Genomic DNA, 24,830 nt, shown 5'->3' with positions numbered 1-24,830 from the left:
GGGATGTAACCCACTCTAGGGTGCAGGAAGAAACTCCAGGAAAGAAGGGGCCACAGAGAGGGCCTGGAAATCACCTACTATTCTCAGAGACCAGATGGCCAGCAAGAAATCGGTCTTGATGGACAAGTGCCTCCACGAAGTCTCGGTCAAACGCTTGACGGGGGCTCGGATAGAGCCTCCAACACTATGGCCAGGTCCCAACCAGGCACTCTGTGATGCACCAGAGGCCTTAGCCTCCGGATGCCACGGAGAAAACGTGTCAAGAGTGTGTCTCTGCCTACTGAATGCCCGGACACGGGGGCATGATACACCGAAACAGCGGACCTGTAGACTTTAATGGTGGATGGATCCAACCCTTTTGCGAACTGCTCCTGCAGAAACTCCAGCACTGAATCAACTGGGCAGTGGACTGTGTCGCAGTAAACAGACGACATCTCGCGGCATACGACCTCCTCGTGGAGGAAGCTCTGAATTGGAGAATGGTCTCTACCACCTCGGTGGAGAGACCCGAGCCGTTGAGCTGTGCCACAGCTTCCACAACTCAGGGTGGGGGTGAACTATTGCTCCCCCTGAATAAAAGAGGAGATCCCTCTTCAAAGGAATTTCCCATGGAGGCTCGAGCCTCATCAAAGAGCGGTTCAGCTGATGTAGATCTGGGATAGGATGCAACCCACTGTCCTTTTTGGGAACTATGCAGTTCTTTCCTCAGGAGAGGATCTACTTCTCATACCAGGACCAGCACCTGCTCGCTTCTCACCAGAGTGAGAGAGAGCCGGTTAAACCGGGGAGGGCAAAACCCAAACTGAATCGCGTAGCTTTTGCTCCACAGTATGCAGGACCCACAGGGACACGTATGGCAATGCTCTCCAGGCTGCCAGGTCCTCCCTTTAAGGGTATCAGTCTCTCGACACTGACCTCCGGTGTGTCCAGAGCCGGGGCAGTGCTCAAACACTGCTCTGGAAACGAGACCTTCTGGTCCGCAATGATGCCAGGCCCTGAAGGACATTTCATGGCAGGATTAACGAACCAGGTCATCCCTCCACAGGTCGAGTTAGGACCTTTTTGGCTGAAGCCCTCTTCCTGGAGATGACAGTCCTCAGATCTATCACCTTACGGGGCTTTGACCCAGGGCGCCGCATAGGATCCCGCACAGGGGGAGAGTGCATCGTGACGCTCTGTCTCTGCACTTGGCGGTACGAAGTGCTGGGTTGGGGCATAATATTGGGGGTTTTAGGGAAGATGCCACACCCGGGTAGAGATAGTGTGTTAGCATCTCTTCAACCCATGGCATGACACCATATCCATAATCTGCTTGCTTGTGCCCCACAGGCGGCTTCCTTGGGAACTGATCTATCGTGCTCAGCTCCCAAGTGGTGCTTTGTGCACAGTAGAAGCGATTGCTTGATTTTTAGACATTTACCACTTACCCGAAGGGTACAAACACTCACAGAGCACTTCATGAACAAACAGAAGCTGAAGCTGGCATCTCTCCAGGTGCGCTTTATACTCCCTGGTCATGACCCCACCGGTGACAGCCTTTCTTCAATTTTGAATGATTAGACTTATTATTCAGAGTATGAACAACGCAGTCGCGTTCCCAAAGCGTTCCAACGCAGCTCGAGTTCCTGAAAGGGAACTTCATTTACTAACACCCTTGCAGGTGAATGAGCAAGTCTCCACAACCACGTTTTAAAATCTAGCGAAACATCATCCTGGAAGAGTGGAGGATATTTATACCAGCAAATAGGCACTAAATATGAAATGGGATGTTGAAAGATGTTATCTGATGTCCACAAACCTTTGTCCTTATTGTGTATATCTATGAATCTTTGGACTTCCAGCTAATATGTACATTGTTCATTCCAGGCCCATATGACAGGTACATCTTTCCTATGATAGATTTTATATAATTGTATATAATATATAATTTATATAATTAAGTAAATTTTATATTCAAATCCTTAAATACTGATTGAGATCAATATTCAAGGAAATGGAGGGGTTCACATAGTCACAATGGAAAAAAAAAAAAACATTGCATAGTACAGGTACACAGCAACAAAATGCTGTTTGGCATCTACCAGAAGTGCAAAAAGTAGCAATCGTGCAAATAGTGCAGATAAATATGTAGCATATGTACAGCATGTGATATATATGTAAGCATATGTACAGTGATTTACAAAAACACTTGCAAAAATAGATTTGGCAAGTTTCCCTTGTTATTTTCTTTTATTACTTCAAGAGACTTCTATCACCCATAATAATTTACCTGTTAAATTTTTTTCCCCTATTTAGTAACTTTACCAAAAGTAGTTACCATGTAGTTAGAATAGTAAATTTGGAACTTTCAGATTGTACCTAGTCAGTTGAGTACCTTAAGGCACAACAGACAAAATAGTGGAGGCAGCCTATCATCAAGAAATACAAAAACAGTATATAAATCCTAGAAATATGATGGTGAGTGTAAAGGTGTAATACCTTCATAAATGTCTGCAAGCAACACTCTTCAAATGTCTGCAAGAATTGCTCTAAAGGGAGCCAAACTATGTCCAGTTTCTACTGTTGGACCGCTGTTTTGAATAAAGGTTCTGACTATTTAATATGCTCCCAGAGGAAAACTGTCAATCTGTCATTGATGGATAAAGCTGACAAAAGTATAAATACCATGCTTCTTTCAGTAATTATTGCTTGAGTAAAAGTACAAAGAAGGTACTTGCTTTTGAATCTTTTAAAGGTGCTTGAGTTAAATTAATGATTTGTGAGAACTATATTTTAATAATTTATGCAGTTTGAGATACTGTTCTTGTGTGCATCAGACCATTTTGGGGAGAATTTTCAACTGTTACAGACACACAGTGAGAGTGCCCTTACTCTAACTGGGAAAGTGGTCACTTGACAGCTTATGATTTAACACAATTTATGTATTCACCTGAAAGTATGGTCATTTTCTTCAGAATGTGACTATAAACAGAACTGGTTGCATAGACTGTTGGATGTGCTGCTGTGACATCCATAATAGTGACAGCATTGGAAAGGAATACACGTATAGATCTGGCCAATCCTGAGCGAAAACATCGTATCCTAGCTTCTGTCTCTGCTCTGCCTCTGTTCCACACTGAACAGGGAGTTGTCTATTTGCCAATAGATTGACCATTCCTAAAAATGCTACAGATCTAGCAGCACAGGTTCCAAGGAAGCTAATATTCTGACAATGTGTCTGTGTTTGTGTTTAAAACCTAAATGCATACCGCAAAGGTTATCATGTTTGCCAGTTCAACACCTCAGAGTGCACATGATTTTGTAATATACATACATACATACATCTCCTATTCACGAGAATGACTTAATTTCATTAATTTCCTCATCAAAATCATCAACCTGCATTCTCGATCCCTTGCCTACAAGTTTCTTTAAACAGATCATTCCAGAGGTAATTGAACCTGTTTTAAAAATAATAAACTCTTCCATTAGCACTGGTTTTGTACCAAAATCCTTCAAACTGGCAGTTATCCACCCCCTAATTAAGAAACCTGACCTTGACCCATGTCAGCTGTCCAACTACAGACCAATATCAAATCTCCCCTTCATAGCCAAAATTTTGGAAAAGGTTGTAGCACAGCAGTTATGCTCACACCTACTTATGAATAATATTTTTGAAATGTATCAGTCAGGATTTCGGCCTCATCATAGCACAGAGACGGCGCTAGTTAAGGTGGTAAATGACCTGTTATTGGCCTCTGATCAGGGTTTTGTCTCCTTACTTGTTTTGCTCGACCTTAGTGCAGCTTTTGACACCATTGATCACACTATACTACTTGCTAGACTTGAGAACGTTGTTGGAATAAAGGGAACGGCTCTCTCTTGGCTCAGGTCTTATTTGACTGATCGCTATCAGTTTGTTGATGTTAATGGTGAGTTCTCCACACTCTCTGAGGTAAAGTTTGGTGTTCCTCAAGGATCTGTCTTAGGCCCTCTACTTTTCTCTTTATATATGCTGCCTCTTGGAGAAATTATTCATAAACATGGTATTAGATTCCATTGCTATGCTGATGATACACAGCTATATATTTCAGCAAAGCCAGATGAGAGAGATCAGCTTAACAATGTTAAAAAATGTGTAAAGGACATTAGACAGTGGATGCTCGATAACTTTCTTCTGCTAAACTCAGATAAGACGGAAGTACTTTTACTAGGACCACATGCAGCTAGAAGCAAACTTTCCGATTACCTAACATCTCTGGATGGTGTTTCTGTTTCAGCGTGTACGGCTGTCAAAGACCTTGGTGTGATTATTGACTCGAGTCTTTCCTTTGAGGCTCACGTGAATAATATTACCAGGATCGCCTTCTTTCACCTTAGAAATATTGCTAAAATTAGAAATATGATGTCGTTACAGGATGCAGAAAAACTAGTTCATGCTTTTGTTACTTCTAGATTAGACTACTGTAACGCTTTACTGTCTGGGTGTGCGAGTAGGTGCATAAATAAGCTTCAGTTAGTTCAGAATGCAGCAGCAAGAGTCCTCACTAGATCTAGGAAATATGACCACATCACCCCTGTATTAATCAGTCTACACTGGCTCCCAATCAAATCTCGCATTGATTATAAAATTTTACTACTGACATATAAAGCACTTAATGGTCTCGCACCACCGTATCTGAGTGAACTTCTGTACCAGTATGATCCTCCACGCCTACTTAGATCAAAAGGTGCAGGCTATCTGTTGGTTCCTCCAATAATGAAGATTACAGCAGGGGGCAGATCTTTCTCTTATAAAGCCCCGCAGTTATGGAACAGCCTTCCTATCAGTGTTCGGGACTCAGACACAGTCTCAGTGTTCAAGTCGAGGTTGAAAACATATTTATTCAGTCAAGCCTTTAATCAGTAGATTTTTTCTCAGGTAAAGGCTCAGATCTGGAGGGAACATTGATATAGAGTGTTTGGTGAACTGGGATATTTGTACGCTGTCGTCCCCTCACATTCACGTGTTCACTCAGGTTTGTTGATGGTGGTGTGGTGGGCCGTCTCTTATCCCAGAGATCCCTCATGTCTGTGTTGCCTTCTGGTTCTCCCTTTTAGTTATGCTGCTATAGCGAGTCTTGCCGGAGTCCAAACTGCACAGTGACTTTAACTCTCATGCAACAATAGGTACACTTAATAATCCATATCCTTCTCTTCCTGTCACCCTCTTCTCTCTCTCTCTCTCTCTCTCTCTCTCTCTCTCTCTCTCTCTCTCTCTCTCTCTCTCTCTCGGTCGAGTTAAACATGCTCCTGAGGCTCCAGTGACCACTGTTCCTGCCCCTCTCCCCCCCGTGGATCTTCCCACTTCATCCAGGCCTGCCTGGATTGGACTGTAGTTGATGTCAACAGTCTCCTACACTGACTCAGAAATACACTTCGCTTTTGATCATCATCACTGCACCCCGCAACATTGTATACCCGCCACAAATGGACATTCGGTGTAACCCAGATGAGGATGGGTTCCCTCTTGAGTCTGGTTCCTCTCAAGGTTTCTTCCTTATGCCATCTCGGGGAGTTTTTCCTTGCCACAGTCGCCAGTCGCCACCGGCTTGCTCATCAGGGACAAACTTACTCATAAAGAACATATTCATTTTTAATCACCGCATTATCTGTGTAAAGCTGCTTTGAGACAATGTTCATTGTTAAAAGCGCTATACAAATAAAAATGAATTGAATTGAATTGGACATACATTATGTACTTTACTTTGAGATATGGCTTACAGGTGCTGAGCATCCAGCCGAAACTGCTCTGAACTGTGGTGCTGCAGTCACAGTTTTTAGCTGTTTCTAATATTTCTGCTAGACGTAGCTGAGAATTACTTCACTGCATTCATACTTTAACATTTATATCAAAAATTACCTATAGCATATGAGTCAAACATACAGACTGCTTTGTCAAGTTTCTCTTATTATGACTAAATTGTACTCCCATAGCTTCCATATGTGAGTTCAGGAGCACTGTCACACTAATCATCTTCTTATTTACCAATCCACACTACAGTGAGTGGTCCAGACAGGAGGATACATACACCCCAGATCATAGCTGAGGCACTAGGGTAGTTCTGACACACTTTGTGCTAAAGCTAACTCAAACTGAAAGAGTCTAAACTGGTATGTCACTGCAATTGGCAATTGGAATGTGGAAAAATGCATCCTTCAGATCTATGGCCACAAACCAATTAGAATGGCAGTTCTTTTAAGAATAAATGTTTAGCTCTCAGATGCTATTGGGGAGGATTCCACCTCTTTTTTTTTTTTTTTATCTTAAAATATTTCCTGTAGTGCAGTTGCAACTACACTTTCTCATTCACTATAGCCTATTGGAGTGGTGCAAACCCTGTGGCAATGGACAACTGTGAAAATGTAAACAAAAATCTAAGGACAGTGGCTTAGTAGCCTAATATCTAATGTTAACCAGCCTCTTGGCTATTTTTTTTTTATATTATTATTATTATTATTATTATTATTATTATTATTATTATTATTATTATTATTATTATTATTATTATAAGTAAATCTTTTTTATATATGCAGCATAATTTTGCCAGCATATATTGCAAACCAGCACATAAGTTTCCCTTCAGGAACTCGAGCTGCGAGATACTTTGGGAACGCCTCTGCATTGTCCACGCTCTAAATCACATGTATAATCAGTCCAATGGAAAGCGCGGCATCCCCGGCAGGGTGACATCACAACTAGGAAGCTTAAAAGCACATGGACTGAAACCAGCGGCAGCTTCTGATTGTTCAGAAATCACACTCTGTGTAGGAGCTGTTAAGAAGTTCGAAGTTCTCAGTGGTTAAGACATTAGACTTTTAAACTGTGTGTCGCGTCACTTGACTGGTAGCAGAGCATGCTAAGTCAGTTCTCAAGGGAGCCGACTGTGCAGATTGTGCTCGCATGACTAAAAGTGGGGCAAAGTGGCGTGCTTGGAGCTGAGGCTCGCAAGTGGACTTTGCAGAGGGGTTGGAGACGGGCTCATCCCTTTCACTGCCCTCACCTGCTCAGTCCAGTGGCAGATTACAAGGTTTAGAAGCACACTTTTTTGGCAGTTTCTTTCATTTGCAAAGAGATCACTTAGCTCCACCTCTCTTCCTCTGAGGAGGAGGGATGGGGTGGAGGTCTCTGAGCCTCTTGAAACCACACCTCAGGGGGTCCTTTGCAAAAACCTCCTAGAAGTAGTGACCAGTGCCATCGGCAAGCTCGAAATAGAATGGCTGGTCCACCTTGCAAGCTGGACGAGCGCTTCTGGCAACAAGCGTCACTGCCTCCGGCAGAATTATGGCATTTTTTCGTCCTCCCTTTCAGGCCCCAGAAACTTTAACCGACATATACATCCACAGATCAGAACTGTGGAGGAAGTCTGAGCAGCTGTTCGTCTGCTATGGCCCTAGGAAGAGAGGTATCCCTGCGAATAAGCAGACGCTCAGCAGATGGATTGTGGAATGTGATTTCCACCTCTTATGAGTCCTCTGATCTCCCCGCTCCCTTCGGGGTCAGGACCGATCCACTTGAAGTGTGGCGGCCTCTAAGGCCTTGTCCTCTAGAGTTTGCCTCCAGGACATTTGCAACGAAGTGGGCTGGTCCAGCCCGCTCAACTTTGTCAGGTTCTATAGCCTCGACCTCAGTGCCATTTCTGGCTCCTCTATCCTTCGCTGTAGCTGTGCCCGTCCACACTAGGCAGGGATTGGTCAGTCTGGCTTGATTAGACTCTTGTTCCAATAGCATTCCGACGCAGCTCGAGTTCCTGCAGGGGAACGTCTCCAGGTTGCGTATGTAACCATGATTCCCCGAGGAAATGAGATGCTGTGTCTCAATGCCGCACTGCCTGCATCCCTGTAGCACTTCCTTTTCCTTCTAGAAGCTGCCGCTGGTTTCACTCCATGTGCTTTTAAGCTTCCTCTTCGTGATGTCACCCCGCCGGTAATGCCGTGCTTTGGACTGTTTGGACTATTTATACATGTGATGCAGAGTCGTTCCCAAATCGTTTCAACACAGTGTCTCATTCCCTCTGAGAACCATGGTTACGTAACCTGAGGACGTTGCATGGCCAATCGGTACATTCTAACATGTTTGAAAGACTTTATATTCTTAGTCAGCCTGTACAACTAATGAGTGGACTGAACTCTGTAGAGGCATTAATCCCAAGTCTGTCTTTTAAACAGAAAGGCAAATTTAAATTTGAATTTTCACAGCCAGAAATATATTTCTAAATTCTTCCAGTTTGCCAGCATTGAAAATAAACAGATTTATTTGTGTCCTAGACTTAATTAAGACTAGAATCTACCATGTGTGCTGAAGAGAAAATACCATACCAGTTAAACACTATGCTGTAATTTTACTTGTTTTGAGGAGTGCCCACACATCATAACTGCACAAACATAATGCAAACAAATCCACAAATAATACAAAAAAAAACAACATGATTTCTATGCAGATTATTTTGTCTCTGCAGTATGCTAGTGGTATTTTGTAGATGAGAAGGCAAATAGTACCCTCTAGAAGATTTGACATTCTTGGAAAATATATATATACAGTATATTTACTAAGGACAATTATTATGATGATATTTACTTGTTGCAGAATTAATCACAGCATATCACCATATGGAATACCGAAAGAAGCCTTGTCCAGAAGACAAGCCTTGTCCAGAAGACACCTTTTTTCCTCCTTCCTGGTGGCTGCATCCTCAGCATTCTCCTACCGATATAACTCGTGTACCTCCTCTGCACATGTCCAAACCATCTCAATCTCGCCTCCCTCACCTTGTCACCAAAACATCGTACATGCGCTGTCCCTCTAATAAACATTAATTCTAATCTTGTCCATCCTTGTCACTTCAAGCGGAACATTAACATCTTTAGCTCTGCAACCTTCAGCTCCGCCTCCTGCCTTTTACTCAATGCCACTGTTTCTAATCCATACAACATCGCAGGTCTCACCACAGTCCTATAAACTTTCCCTTTCATTCTTGCAGATACCCTTCTATCACAAATCACTCCTGCCACTCTTCTTCACCCACTCCACCCTGCCTGCACTCTTTTCTTTACTTCTCTAACACACTCCATTACTTTGCACTGTTGAACCCAGGTACCCAAACTCCACCACCTTCTCCACCTCTTCTCCCTGCAACCGCACCACTCCACTGCCCTCCCTCTCATTTACGCACATGTACTTTCTTACTCCTTCTTCTCTCCAGCACGTACCTCCACCTCTCAAGGCTCTTCTCAACCTGCTCACTACTCTCACCACAAATTACAATATTATCTGCAAACATCATAGTCCAGGGAGACTACTGTCTGACCTCGTCCATCAACCTGTCCATCACCACTGCAAACAGAAAAGGGCTCAGAGCCGATCCTCGATGCAGTCCAACCTTCACCTTAAACCAGTCTGTCGTTCCTACTGCACACTTCACTGCTGTCACACTGTTCTCATACATGTCCAGCACCATTAGCTGCTCAAAATACTCCCTCCACCTTCTCAACATACTTTCCTCATTAGTCAACACATTTCCATCTCTATCCTTTATTGCTCTAACTTGCAGTACATCCTTCCCAGCTCGGTCCCTCTGCCTGGCCAATCGATACAAATCCTTTCTCCTTCTTTAGTGTTCATCCTCTCATACAGCTCCTCATATGCCTTTCCCTTGGCTTTCGCCACATCCATCTTCACATGCTGCCGCATCACCTTGTACTCCTGCGTACTTTTCTCATCACCCTGTTGATCCCACTTCTGTTTTGCCAACCACTTTCACCTTATGCTCTCCTGCACTTCCTCATTCCACCACCATGTCTCTTTGTCTTCCCTTCAAGTACTTTTCTAGCTGCCTCCCTCATCACTCCTGCAGTTGTTTCCCAACCATCAGCACCTCTTCACCACCTCACACTACACTCTTCCTCCTTCAGTTTCCACCATCTTATTCTTATTTCAGTCCTCACTCTCCTCCTCTTCTTCTTCGCCTCCAAAACCATCCTACAGACCACCATCCTGCTGTCTAGCTACACTGTCCCCCTGCCAACACCTTACAGTCTCCAATATCCTTCAGGTTGCATCTCCTACATTGAACATAGTCCACTTGTGTGCACCTTCCTCCACTCTTATAGGTCACCCTAAGATCCTCCTTTTTCTTCGAAATAAATATTCACCACTGCCATTTCCATCCTTCTAGCAAAATCTACCACCATCTGCCCTTCAACATTCCTCTCCTTAAGGCCATACCTACCCATAACCTCCTCATTACCTCTGTTCCCTTCACCTACATGCCCATCAAAGTCGTTGGTAACCCGGGCCTCGACCGATCTGGTATGAAATTCTTAATCATGACCCGCATATTCGATTTGGCACATGTTTTACGCTGGATGCCCTTCCTAACGCAACCCTCCCTATTTATCCGGGCTTGGGACCGGCACTAAGAGTGCACTGGCTTGTGCGTCCCTAATGGCTGGGTTAGCATGACAATTTGTGCTATAGGTTATATCATGCACAAGAATAAAATAATTTTTGTATCCTTAAACTGGAGGCATCCTATTTCTTCTTGAGTCTTTAAACTGCTTTATAATATGTGTAATAGTGGTGAACATGTATGTAGGAAATAAGCAGCAACAAATGAACCAGTTAGTCAATAAAACTTATCATGCTATGTTTAACTACTAAAAATACGGGTTTCATCACTTAATAAGTGTGTTACTATGCGTTCACCATTAACCAGAGTACTACTGATTAATTATTAAACACACCATAGATTTGTACCAAATAGTTAAACCAAACCTTCCTGGAGAGCTAATCTATGTCTATATTACTTATATTAGGTCTACAGATCAGATGAATCCAGGATGTGTGTTTTAAAAATATTTGCTTAAAGTTAATTTAAAAAAGCTTACATTTCAAAACTACACTAAACTAAAATTAAACAAAACTACAATTTTAGTAGAATTAATGTTATCTTGTATAATACTGTTTAAGATCACCTGTGACTACTAAATAGCATCACAGTGACAGCCTTATACTGCAGGTTACTGCTTTCTGGTTTTTCTTTTGACTGGAATAGCAAAACATAAACTGCTCCCCTGTAGAGACACACATAAAAACTCAAAGATATTTACATTTTTGACACTGCTGATATGATGGAGCAAAAAAAGGTAGACATGTTGTGTGTTTAGGAGACCAAGTGGAAAGGGGATAAAACCAGGAATATTGGAGGGTTTAAACTGTTTTATAATGGTGTGAATTAAAAGAGAAATTGTGTATGGGTGATCCTAAAAGAAGAATACATTAAGAATGTAGTGGAGGTGCAGAGAGTTTTTGATAGGGTGATGAATGTGAAGCCGGAAGTTAAAGGCGTGATGATAAATGTCATTAGTGCCTATGCTCCACAAGTGTGTTGTGAGATAAAGGGGAAGGAAAAATTTTGGAGTGAGTTAGATGAAGTGGTAAAAGGTGTACCTAGCAAAGAATGATGATTGGGGTAGACTTCAATGGCATGTTGGTGAAAGGAACAGACGTGTTGAGAAGGTGATGGGTAGGTATGGTCTTAGGAAGAGGAATGTGGAAGGGCAGATGGCAGTGGTGAATACGTATTTTAAGAAGAAGGAGGAGCATAGAGTGACGTATAAGTTTGGAGAAAGGTGCACACAGGTGGACAATGTTCTGTGTAGGAGATGCAACCTGAAAGAGATTTAAGACTGTAAGGTGGTCTGTAGGATGGCTTTGGAGGTAAAGAAGAAGAGGAGGAGAGTAAGGACTAACAAAAGAATAAGATGGTGCAAACCGAAGGAGGAAGACTGTAGTGTAAGGTTCAGGGAAGACAGGGGCTTGGTGGTAGTGCGATAAGGGTTACAGCTAGAAAGGTCCTTAGTGTGATGTCTGGAAATAAAAAAGAAGACAAAAAGACATGGTGGTAAAATGAGGAAGTACAGGAGAGCATATAGAGAAAGAGGTTGGTGAAACAGAATTAGGATCGACAGAGAGATGAGAAAAGTAGACAGGAGTACAAGGAGATGCGGCAGCAGGTAAAGAGGGATGTGGCGAAAGCCAAGGAATAGGCATATGTGTCAAGTCAAGTCAAGTCAAATCTATGTCCATAGCACTTTTCACAACAGACATTGTCTCAAAGCAGCTTTACAGAAATCAACAGTCAAGGTGAACGGTGTGCATTTATCCCTGATGAGCAAGCCGTGGTGATATGAGAAGCTGTATGAGAAGTTGGACACTAAGGAAGGAGAAAAGGATTTGTACCGATTGGCCAGGCAAAGGGCCCGAGCTGGAAAGAATGTGCTGCAAGTTAGAGCAATAAGGATGGAGATGTAAATGTGTTGACTAGTGAGGAGAGTAAATTGAGAAGTTGAAGGGAGTATTTAGGGCAGCTGATGCATCAGGAAAATGAGAAAGAGAGTAGGGTGGATGGTGTGGAGATGGTGAAGCAGGAAATGTATAGGATTAGTAAGGTGGAAGTGAGAGAAGCTCTTAAGAGGATGAAGAGTGGAAAGTCAGTTGGACCAGATGACATGGAGATGTTTCGGAGAGATGTGGAGTTTTTAAGCAGATTGTTCAACAAGATTTTGTAAGGTAAGATGTTGCCTGAGGAATGGAAAAGGAGTGTGCTGGTACCCTTTTTAATAATAAGGGAGATGTGCAGACCTGCAGTAACTACCTGCAGTTGATCAGTCACACCATTAAGTTATGGGAAAGAGTAGGCAGGCTGAGAGAAGAGGTGACCCTCTGTGAGCAACAGTATGGTTTTATGCCAAGGAAGAGCACTACAGCAATATTTGCTATGAGGATTTTGATAGAGAAGTTTAGGGAAGGTCAGAAGGAGTTGCATTATATGTTTGTGGATTCAGAGAAAGCGTACAACAGGGTGGAGAGAGGAGTTGTGGTATTGTATGAGGAAATCATGTCTGTCAGATAAGTATGTGAGGGTGGTGCAGGACATGTATGAGGACAGTGTGATAGCAGTGAAGTGTGCAGTAAGAATGACAGTCTGGTTTAAGGTGGAGGTTGGACTGCATCAAGGATCAGCTCTGAGCCCTTTCTTGTTTGCAGTAGTGATGGACAGGTTGATGGACGAGGTCAGACAGGAGTCTCCGTGGACTATAATGTTTACGGATGATATTGTGATTTGTGGTGAGAGTAGGGAGCAGGTGCAAAGTAATGGAGAGTGTGTTAAAGAAGTGAAGAAAAGAGTGCAGGCAGGGTGAAGTGGGTGGAGAAGAGTGGCAGGAGTGATTTGTGATAGAAGGGTATCTGAAAGAGTGAAAGTTTATAGGACTTTGGTGAGACCTGCGGTGTTGTATGGTTTAGAGACAGTGACACTGAGTAAAAGACAGGAGGTGGAGCTGGAGGTAGCAGAGCTGAAGATGTTAATGTTTTCGTTGGGAGAGACAAGGATGGACAAGATTAGAAATTACCTTTTTAGAGGGACAAAATGGGAGAAGCCCGATTGAGATTGTTTGGACTTGTTCTGAAAAGGGACATGGGGTACATTGGTAGTAGAATGTTGAGGATGGAGCCACCAGGAAGAAGGAAAAGTGGAAGAGCAAGGAGGAGGTTTATGGATGTGGTGAGAGAAGACATGCAGGTAGTTGATTTGAAAGAAGCAGATGTGGTGGACAGAGTAGTATGGAGACGGCATATTACTTACTAAGCATATTACTTACTGGGTCTCACAATTTTCTTACAGAGCCACTGTAAGTAATATGCTTAGTTAATAGTGCACTAATGCTTATTGAAATAATGAGTAATAAACTTGAAGTCCTAAGTAGTTAATAGGATTTAAATAACTTTTATTTGTCCTGGCCTGGTTCCTGTACAAGTTGTTGAACTGTATCATCCCAACTTTGTTAAATTTGGTGGATATCAATCGATTTCAGGGTCATTGGTTAAAGGGCATAGAATTGAGGGACAAGGCAGGCATTTGTAAACATTTTGGGAAGCATCCATGGTTTTTAAAATCTTTGTAAAGTCATGCCATTACCTTCTATTTTTAATCCATACAATACTTTTTTTGATTAACCTTTTTGAGTTTTTTTCAGGATATAATGTGTGTTTGTCTGTTTTTCACTTTTAAAGTCTGGACATTGGATAATTTTAATACACATGCTATAATATAAAAAAAATTTCAGCCGTGTCACACAATATTGTACCCAGAAACAATGACAGCTTCAATATACTATTGCATCCCAAAGGACATCTGGCATAACAGTGTTATTGAAACTTGGATTTCAGAAACAGCAATCAGTGATACACAATTAATTTAGAAGTCAATGCATCAAAAAGCCACAACAGCACTACCTAACCCTAACCATAACCATAACCCTATTATGCTTCACTAGAAAAATGCTAAAGAATGCATGTGAAATGGTCAATTTGTTTCACTGATTACTTTTAGGACATCTCTACACTTGGCTTCTGCCATTTACCTGCTATTTACTATACTACTTCCAGGTTTAAGGAAGCATTCAGGTATGTATGAAAATAAATCCAGGGAATGGTTCAGCTGTAACCTACACAGAGTGATTTCATACTCATTGTTAAAGGCTGCTGTTATCTGTAGGATGCTTTGCAATCAGAAATGCCATGTAGGTTTCGTTTAATTAGGTATGCTGAGGCAATCTATTAAAAGCCTGATATCCTTATGATAGCCCCTGTACAGTCCCACAAGCAACAGAGCAGCAGAAAAAAGTAGGAATTTAAGGAAATGGAAATAGGTCCCTTTATACAGGGTGGGCCACGGAAAAGTAGCCAATACCAGTGCCATGTTCTTTGGCTAAGGCTGTAGCCCTTTGCTCTCTCTCTGCCAATAGACCATTGCTCTCTGCCGACTGTCTGTCTGTCTGGCGATGTGGTATCTGTTGTAACTTGTGAATAATAACAATCCACTTGCTCATTCATGTAGTCATACTGTAGCCGAGGTGGGCTATTTTTTCGTGGCCCACCCACCTACCGTTTGCAGAAGAAAAAAACTTGACTCTGGACTACATGTATACTGTGGAGAAAAGGGACATTTCCAAATTCCCTGCTCATCCTCAGCTTTCAATCATATATAAGGAAAAGTCAAAATGAAAACTGAATCACAAAATCCCCTCACATTCCCACACATAATCGCCACATAGGAGGATGGAAAATTAATCTTATTGAGCCCCAATTCTACAAACATTGCATATCCTTTCCTTGTCATGTCACACTAGTAGAAAGTCCAAAGACTAAAGATCAGATCTCTATCAACACCTCACAGAGGTGTTTTTCAAAAAGAAATCTCCCGAATTATCTCTGAATTCCTTCTGCCATGAAACTCTTTTCCCTGCATTCAGAGCATACATTTTTCAGTCCCTGAAACCCATGCTGTGAATGTATACATAAAGAAGGCATTGGCCTTGAGGTCTATATATCTCTTCACTTTTCCAGAAGAAGCAGGTTTTATCTTTGTTGAGAAGAACGATGGGAAACCCAGTTCCTGCATTGATTATTTGGGTTCAAACATACAGAAACTTCTGGTTTCCCCTGGCTTTAGAACATGTGTGAGTGGCATAAATGTTTACTTAACTAAAACCCTACAGTGCATACTGTATATACTGTATAAATAAGTGTAAAAATACCTTTATGAGGTCATTTTGCCATGTAATATGGACTGGTCAATACCCTTGATGTGTTGAAGGTCTAAGGGAATTTTCTACTTAAGGAGCTCTTGAATCATTTTGTCATTATCTATCTTCATTTTCACTTAATCAGAAGAATAAGCATGTGTGACTAATAATCATGCTTTCCAGGCTTTTAATAATCTGTTCCTATAAACATTTTAAAGGTCTGTGTTTCACACAGTTGGTACAAATGCCATTATAGAGCTTAGATTTCCTTAGCTTAGATTTTAGTTTGTGTCTGTTGTCCCCACTGTACCCAAAGGAAAAAAGTGGAATGAGGCTTCGAAAGAAGCATTAAGAAATTAAAATAGATTTCCATCTTCCATCAACTTGAACCCTCAGATGTATTCATGAAAGATGTGGACACAACAGACCTAGACTAACAGAAACGAATTAATAATTTAATTAACAATAGTTGCAGCTATATATAACAACTGAGAGAAAAAAAAAAAAACAGGCTACACAAGCATCAAAAGTAAGCTGAAAAGTACATGATGGGGAATGATGATGAAATAACTGACATATGCAACACCAGATATTGAAAATGTTCACAATGGTTAGACTGGACATGTTTTATTTATATATATATATATATATATATATATATATATATATATATATATATATATATATATATATATATATATATATATATGAAAATGTTTTTCTCCAGGGATTCATCAGGGCAGCCTTCACACAACTGTTAGCCATATCAGCATTTGTTGAAAAATAAAAACTTCGCTGGATTTGGCATTTGTCCTTAATACTTAATGATCAAAATGCTTCATTATTCTGCTTTCATTATTCATCATGCATTGCAGCTTGAAATTCCTAGGCAATATTCTTAAATAAACATTTAAGAAATAGATTCTGTTTCTCCAGAGTGACCAGCACGAAAAAAATCATCCATGAACAGCTACTGCATTCTGTTACAAATAGACCACGTGTCAGAAACCAGGAGTAAAGTATTTTATTTGCCTTGATACACGAAACAGAGTACTTCTAGCAAAGCGGAGCCAGGAACCAGAGGTAGCATAAGGTAGTCCATGAAATCTATGGAGTAACCTGTAGATTGGACAGTGAGTAAGGGGAAATGGGGGGCCTTATAAAGGGGAATGTAAATGAGGAACAGGTGTTGGGGATTAGTAGGAGGGAGAGGCTGAGGGAGAGTGGTGAGTGCAGGAGGGAGGCGTGGCTGGTGGTTCTCTGACACATTCATTTATCTAGGAATTTAATAAAGGCTTCACACTGCTTAGTGAGAGATTATGATGACAAACACAAATCTAATAAAATTAAATAAAAATAAAATAAAATAAAACCTAGTTCACCAAATCTTCATAGTCAAAAATAATAGTCATAGAATGCCTTGTCAATTTATACATGCATTGTGTTGTTCTACTTGTGTATTTCAGCTTTATTTAGGAATGTGGTTTTTTCCCCCTTGCAGTCTTTGTGGATTTTGTCTTTGCATTAAGTATGCTGAGGCAAAACACTGCTCTTTAGTCTTGCAGCTAATTTGGATGCAGACATGTTTTTGGTAAAAATACTGTAGAACTTATTACAGTTCATGATGCCATTTATCTTCTCAACCACCTCTCAGTCATTAGCCACAAAACATCCTAAAAACGAACTGATGACCCACAACATTATTTTATAGTGGGTGTAAAGTGCTTTGTATTTCTGTTGTCCACTTTTCCTACAAAACATGCTAATGGTGTTCATTTGCAGAGTTTGACAACAAAATATTATTCAGATGGTGATGGTGCTGCATTTTGTATTTTGTTGTAAGGTGTGTAATAAGTTAGAAATGTAACAATTCCAAGACCGATATTAACACTACAGAGGAGGAGGTTCAGGCAAAACAGTCTAATAAATATAATGAAATCCACATAGATATTCATTCAATCATTCAATAATAACATTTGTTAACCTTCTCCCTTCCTTCCCTTGTGCTTCCACAGTAATAACCACTGTTATGCTAATGCAATTATTGCCTATACTGATGTGGCAGAAGTAAACTGCTGGCTGTGAGTGAGGGGAGGTGTAGAGAATAAGCAGGTACTGAATGATGGTCTAAACCTGTGTGTGTGGCTGTGACAGATATTTGTGTTTCTTTTCCTCCTCAGTACACTGCCAAATATAACAGAGTGTCTGAGCTGACCTATCTTCCCTGACATGAGATGAGCAAAACTGAGCGAACAGCGGGCGTTGTGATTGATTTTATTTCATTTTGATTTTGTCTGTATGAGTATGTGCTCCTTTCATCTTTTCATTTCCAAGAAGGCTAGCTATATCTCTAAATTTAACCCACTCCACAAAGCAAACAAAAATGCAGGAAGAAAGCAAGGAAGAGGGAATGGCAGTGTGGTCCCCAAAAAAACAAAGCCCATCTTTCAATTTACTTTTGATTGATAGTGAAATTTGAAAAATTTAATTTAATTTCATATAATTATGTTTACATCGAAGTAATTATAAAGTAAAAATTGTAGGTGTGAATATTAACTTCCTCATAATTCTCATTTGAATAATAATTGTATTATTTTACATTTTTGTGTATTTTTTGTCCCTTTATTTTATTTATGTTTTCCATAATCGAGTTTATGTTTCATGTTAAAAGGACTTATTCAATATTAATAAACAAAAAGAGCTGTGTTTTGTGTCTTGCTATCTTTTTAAATATCTGTCCTTTACTGTAAATGTCCCTTATAATTTGTAATGCAAAGTGATAGCATATTATTTGTGATTAAAAGGCAAATAGTGCATTATCTATAGTCCTCTCGAATAAAGCACTTCAATATATAACAAATGTTATATACTCCTTTATTTGGGCAAGCAATTGAGATAAAGTATTTTCTACCTGCAGTAAATGTAAGCTTGAAGAGATTTTTCATTTCACTTCTGCGTAACAAAAAGAAGCACTTTAGAGAGGCCATGACTAAAATAATAATTTCAATAATAATAATAATAATAAAAAAGAAAACAGTCCCCCATGTCCCATGCTTTTAGGTTAATATTTTGAACATAGACACAGAATATCACTCAGTGATTTTTATGATTTGACTTTGACAACAGGGAAAAAATGAGTTACAAATAGCCAAATTAGTTACTTAAAAAACCTTTGGTAAGGTTTAGCCATCCTTTATTTTTATGTTTTGCTAAATCATTGCAATAAGAATGTTGCTTTTTTAAGTTATTATAGACTCTAAATGTATGCTTCATTTTATGTGTCTTTTTCCATCTCTCTCTCACTTTCACCTTTTTTCAGTGAAATCAGGACTAAATGCTTCTCCTCAAGGATCACAGCTCTGCTAACCTCAATTATGCTTTGCTTGATTGAAATGAATATTTCAGTGGATGAATATAAATGAACAAAAGGCCACTTTAGTTTGATCCTTCAGAACTTAGCACCTCTTGGCAGAAACACATGCTTTTATAAGTCAGCCTGTATGAAATGTTATAGCTGAATTTAATTATCACATTCTTTCATCTTTGATAGGAATATTTCACGACACAACATCAAGGAACCAGTCCATAAAGAAATCGGACTTTCTTAAAAGATACAAATAGCATGCTCTGAGAATGTTTTTGTAATCATTGTATGTATAAGAAGCATATTGAAATATTTCAAAAACTAGTTTATTGATTCATTTTTAAATATTAACACACACTTGCTAATGAAATGAGCAAAACCGTTTAAACCGTAGTCAAGCGGACAACATATTATTCTCTAATATTGTATACGTTTTTTAATCACTTTGCTATCATTCATTCATTTTCAGTAAGACCTTTATGCAGGGCAGGTGGACCATGAGCCTATCTTGGAAACACTAGATGCATAAGTGGAAATCAAATTTTATGGATCTTTAGTCCATCTGGGATCTATAGTCTTACTCATGGTCTCAGGTAAATTAAACAGCTGCCCAAAGTGTATAACTCTTTCTGACAGTGTGAAGGCAGGATTTTCTTTGAAAGATGCTTATGATCATTAAGGGATTAACAGAACACAGAAGAAAGAATCTGTGTGGAAGCCTTTTGTGCTGTATTGAGTGTTAACAGAAGCCAAGACTCACTTTATGTCCTAAACAGTTTAAGACATGTAAGATTGACTTTGGCATGACATAATCCATCAATTAAAACTTAAAAAAAAAAAACTCAGTTCAAAGCCTAAAACAATTTATAAAATAAAAAAATCAGTGGTTCTGTTTTTAAACTTTATCACTGTTCTGGGCTTCAGAGAATCTAAAGCCAATCCTGGGACACCCTGGGTGCAGAGCAGGAATACACGTTCGTTGGAATGCCAATTTGTCACTGAGCACACACATTCACATTTGCAATATGGATTTTATCTCCTTAATCTGGTCATCAGTTAATTGCACTTTATGTGGCAAAGATGCTGGTCCTTATCCCTGTGTTTTCTGTGATTGTTGTTGTAATTTAGCACTAGGGTTCAGGAGGAACGTTGTTTCATTTCACTGTTTAATGCGTCAGCTATATATAGTTGAAATGACAATAAAATCTTCTTGACTTAAAAAAAAAATTCATACCCACCTGCCAGCTCTCCTCTATCTAACAACACCTACCAATAAGGGGAGATTTTCATTAACACACAAGAAGCATTTGAACTACTGCTCATACTGCATCACAGATCACCAACACATAGAGAAATGCACTGTTTTTTTTATTTTATGATTGCATACATAAACAGACTAATATCTATAATATATAACATAAACATAAACTAATATCAATTTAAATGCTGGAAACTTTGACTGTCACACAAGATTCAGTATATGGTATTGCTTTCTCCCTTGACAGAAATACAATATATTACAACATTTCATTTCCTTTGGAAAAGTAATATTTGGAAATCTACTATTTTTTGTACTTACTCAATAACACATGTAATAAACATCTGTAACAAAGTTTGCATGAAAATGGTGTTTGACTTTTTTACTGTATTGTATATTCCGTATGGTAGAAAACTTGACTTGACTTCACAGTGCAGTGGCCAGGGTCATACAGAGGCTTTCCAAATGGGTTCCACTAGGAACAGGCCTCGAAAGGGTTCATCAAAGAAGTAAAATCCTCGTGCTGTGCTTCAGGTGCAGAAGCTGGCATCAAAAAACAGGTGCAAGGGTGCTGCCAGCATTGCAGAAGCAGAAGATCCGCTTGTCAGTGCTCAGACCATATGCTGCACATTGCAACAAGTTGGTTTGCATGTCCCAGAAGAAAACATCGTCTGAAGCTGGCTCACAAGAAAGTACGCAAACAGTTTGCTGAAGACAATCTGTCCAAGAGGATAAATTACTGGAACCATGTCGTGTGCTCTGATGTAGAGAGCTGCTCTACCGCGAGACCCAGCGCAAATGAGTGCGGCGCGGGACAAGATTTGATGGGTGTGGGCGGTAATACTCGTGTGGTTGTGGGTTGCTGGCAAATAAAATTATTAGCAGAACTCCCGCAAAATTGTCTTTAAATTAAAAAACAAATAAATGTTATGTATCAAAAGGACAAGAGCAACAATGGCAATAAAATTAAAATAAAACGATTTACATGCACAAGGTCGGAAGCGAACTCTAGAATGGTTCATGAGCAGTAGACTACTAGAAAGAAAGAAAGAAAGAAAGAAAGAAAGAAAGAAAGAAAGAAAGAAAGAAAGAAAGAAAGAAAGAAAGAAAGAAAGAAAGAAAGAAAGAAAGAAAGAAAGAAAGAAAGAAAGAAAGAAAGAAAAATAAACCACAACAAAACCTTGGCCTGTTTTTTTTTTTTTTTTATATATAAGATATTGTACACAAAAAGTCAAACTCAAATAAAATGAAACGTTTGTTAATTTTTTTTTCATTCATATTCAAAAGGGAAGCAAGTGAAACTAAAAATCAGAGTAGCAGGAAGAAGCAGTCAGTACATTGAGAATAAAATTACTTATAAATTTTAGCTGCTGGCTTTTGTGGTCGGGAACGGGAGAAAATAAAAAATTTTTTTGTGACAGAACCTTGCGGGATCAGGTAGGAGCGGGATTGAAAAAACCTAGTCTGATGAGACTAAGATAAACTTTTTTTTTGTCTCAGATGGTGTCCAGCATGTGTGGTGATGGTGGTGGTGGTAGCATCATGGTCTGGGGCTGCATGAGTGCTGCTGGTATTGGGGATCTGCAATTTATTGAGGAAAACATGGATTCCAACATGTATTGTGATATTCTGAAGCAGAACATGATGCCCTCCCTTCAGAAACTGGGCCGTACTGCAGTTTTCCAACATGATAACAACTTGAAACACACCACCAAGATGAAACTGAGGGTGAAGGTGATAGACTGGCTAAGTATGTATATAGACCTGAACCCTATTGAGCACCTGAGGGGCATCCTCAAGTGGAAGGTGGAGAAGTACCATGTGTCTAACATACAGCAGCTCCATGATGTCATTATGGAGGAGTGGAAGAGGATCCCAGCAACAACCATTTATTTTGACAATAATGGCTGTATGTTGAGTTATTTTTCAGGGGACAGTAAATCTGTACTGCTATACAAGCTTCACATTGACTACTCTAAAATATATCCAAGTTTCTATAGAACATTTCTTGAGAACATATAATACAGTGGTTGCTGAAATGTGAGGGGTGTACTCACTTTTGTGAGATATTGTAATTACAGTTTCTCTCAAATAGCTACCTGTTTAGTTAGGAACAAAGGATAAAGGATGAAGTGAAAAAAAAATTTAATAGTGGAAAAAATGATTAAATTGAAGTCAGTATAGCATATCATTCACCTTTGTTTATTGCATCTTAACTAATATACCTGAAGCAAACATGACCTTTATTTAGCTTCTGTATTTGCTTATAATACATTTCTTTGGCAGGGTAAAATTGCTCTGTGCAGAATTTTAGTTTACTCTGCTGCATATTTTTTTCACTGCTGTCTAGACATGGTGCTGCTCAAAAGACTAAGTAAAACAAATGTAAAATCTATATAGCATGGGTTTTGCATCCTTAAATGTCACAAAATAAGATGAACAGATTAGCCATGTTATACACTCCTGGGCAGAATATTTAAGCTTTTAATAAGCCTTAACAACCAACAATTAGTAATAAACAGTGCTGTGCTCGTTACTAAAAAATAGTAACTAGTAACAGTTACTTCATTCAAAAAGTAACTCCGTTACTTTGTTGATTATTTACACCAAAAAGTAATGCGTTACAGTTAAAAGTAACTTTTTAGTTACTTTTTTAAAGAACGTTCTTTATTGTTCCCATTAATGCCCTTTTATGCGTTATGGTTTATACAAACACAAAACTGACTTAAACACAAAGTAATTTTTAAACACTATTTTATTAAAGTCAGACCAGAACAAACTGAATATATCACAAGGATTTCTGAAATAAATAACAAAACAAGCTAAATAATATATTCACAATCAAAAACTAAAGTGGCTTCTGCTGTTGTGTTGAGCTCCTAAAAATGTTCCTTTCACAGCTGAAGTATGAAAACAGAACACCGGGTTAGACTCTAGCTACTAGCTCCTCAGGCATGGAGGGCATGGAGGAGCTTCAACAGATTGGAGTTGCTGTTTATCGCAGTAGATACGAGCTTCGAACCAGAAAGACACAGCTTACATTTGACTTAAAAGTTTTTATCTTTATACTCAACTAAAGTGAAATAATGAGCATATTTCCACTTTGAGAAACTCGTCTTGCTCTCGCCTCGACTCGCCATTACTGCCGCACAGACCTGAAAAAACGGAGACACGCCCACAGCGCGTCTTCTTCATGTATACAGAGGGTAATCCACCGATCCTACTGCGCGTCTTCTTCGTGTTTACAGTGGTTCATCCACCAATCCTACAATGCGACGCTGCTGTAAGCAGGTTAGGCTGTAGTCTACACTTCAGCCCAAATTCATTCATTTATAAAAGTAACGGGTAACGCACCATACCCAACACTGGTAATAAATTACCAAGAAAGAAGAAGATAGATAAAGTAAAACTAATTGTGGGTTAGCATTTCCTTTTTTAATTCTTTTAATGTTTAAGCATTTAAACATATCAGCAAATGGGTTACCTTGTGGACAGTTTTTTACAGAAACAAAAGTTGATGTATAATTTAATGTTCATTAGATTTAAATAGTTCTGAAGTCTTGAAGCATTTTGTGAACATAAGATTGGAGAAATGGATATTGTAAATTAAAATAGAACCCAATGTTTTGCAAATCTTATAAACCCATATTTTATTTACAGTAGAACAAAGAAATCATGTCAACCATTTATACTGTGGAAATGTACCATTTTGGGGTAAAAAAAATTAAATAAATAAATTACATTTACCATTGTGCAGCATCACCTCTTTTTCAACAACCTCTATATATCTGAGAACCGATTAAACCAGTTGCTGGAGTTTTATGAGTGTAATGTTGTCTCATTTGTGTCTGATACAGGATTCTACCTGCACAACAGTCATGGGTCTTCATGACGTCACTGTTCACTGACAATATTTTCTGGAGGTGTTTCTGAGTCCATGCAGTGATTTTTTTTAAGGAAACATCTATTTTTAATGCAGTGCCTCCTGGGAGCCTGAAGATCACATTCATACAATATTGATTTTTGCTGTTGTTCCTTGTGAACAGAGATTTCTCCAGATTCTCAGAATATTTTGATGATATTATGTACTGCAGACAATGCAATTCACAGTCTTTACAAATTCATATTGAGTGACATTATTATGATTTTGATTCACAATTTTAGTTGCAGTTTGTTGCATATTGGTAAACATCTGTCCATTTTTCCTTGTGAGAGACTCTGACCATCTTTTGCGATGTGTTTTGTCCATCAAATTGAAAATATAATTTTTTTTCCTTAAATAGTATGTTTCCTCACATTAGATTTTTTCTATATTCAATTGTGAATAAAATATGGAATTATGAGATCATCTAATTGCATTGCTTTCTGGTTTTATTTACATTTTACACAGCATCCCATCTTTCTGGAATTGTGGTTATAAGTAAGATTCCTTTTTTTCCCCTATTTCTTCCCCAAACAGTTAATTGCAGCAAACGTAAACAAGCTAATCTTGGCACAGGAGATATCAGGAGTGCATTTGTTTAATTCTTGCTAATGTCCAGACCAATGAATTGTTGCTAAGTCTATTAAAAGCTTCATTTTTAGTATTTGTTTGCCAAGAAG

Source organism: Silurus aristotelis, assembly GCF_946808225.1.
Source record: "Silurus aristotelis genome assembly, chromosome: 3".
NCBI lineage: Eukaryota > Metazoa > Chordata > Actinopteri > Siluriformes > Siluridae > Silurus > Silurus aristotelis.
This window is presented reverse-complemented; position numbering follows the sequence as displayed.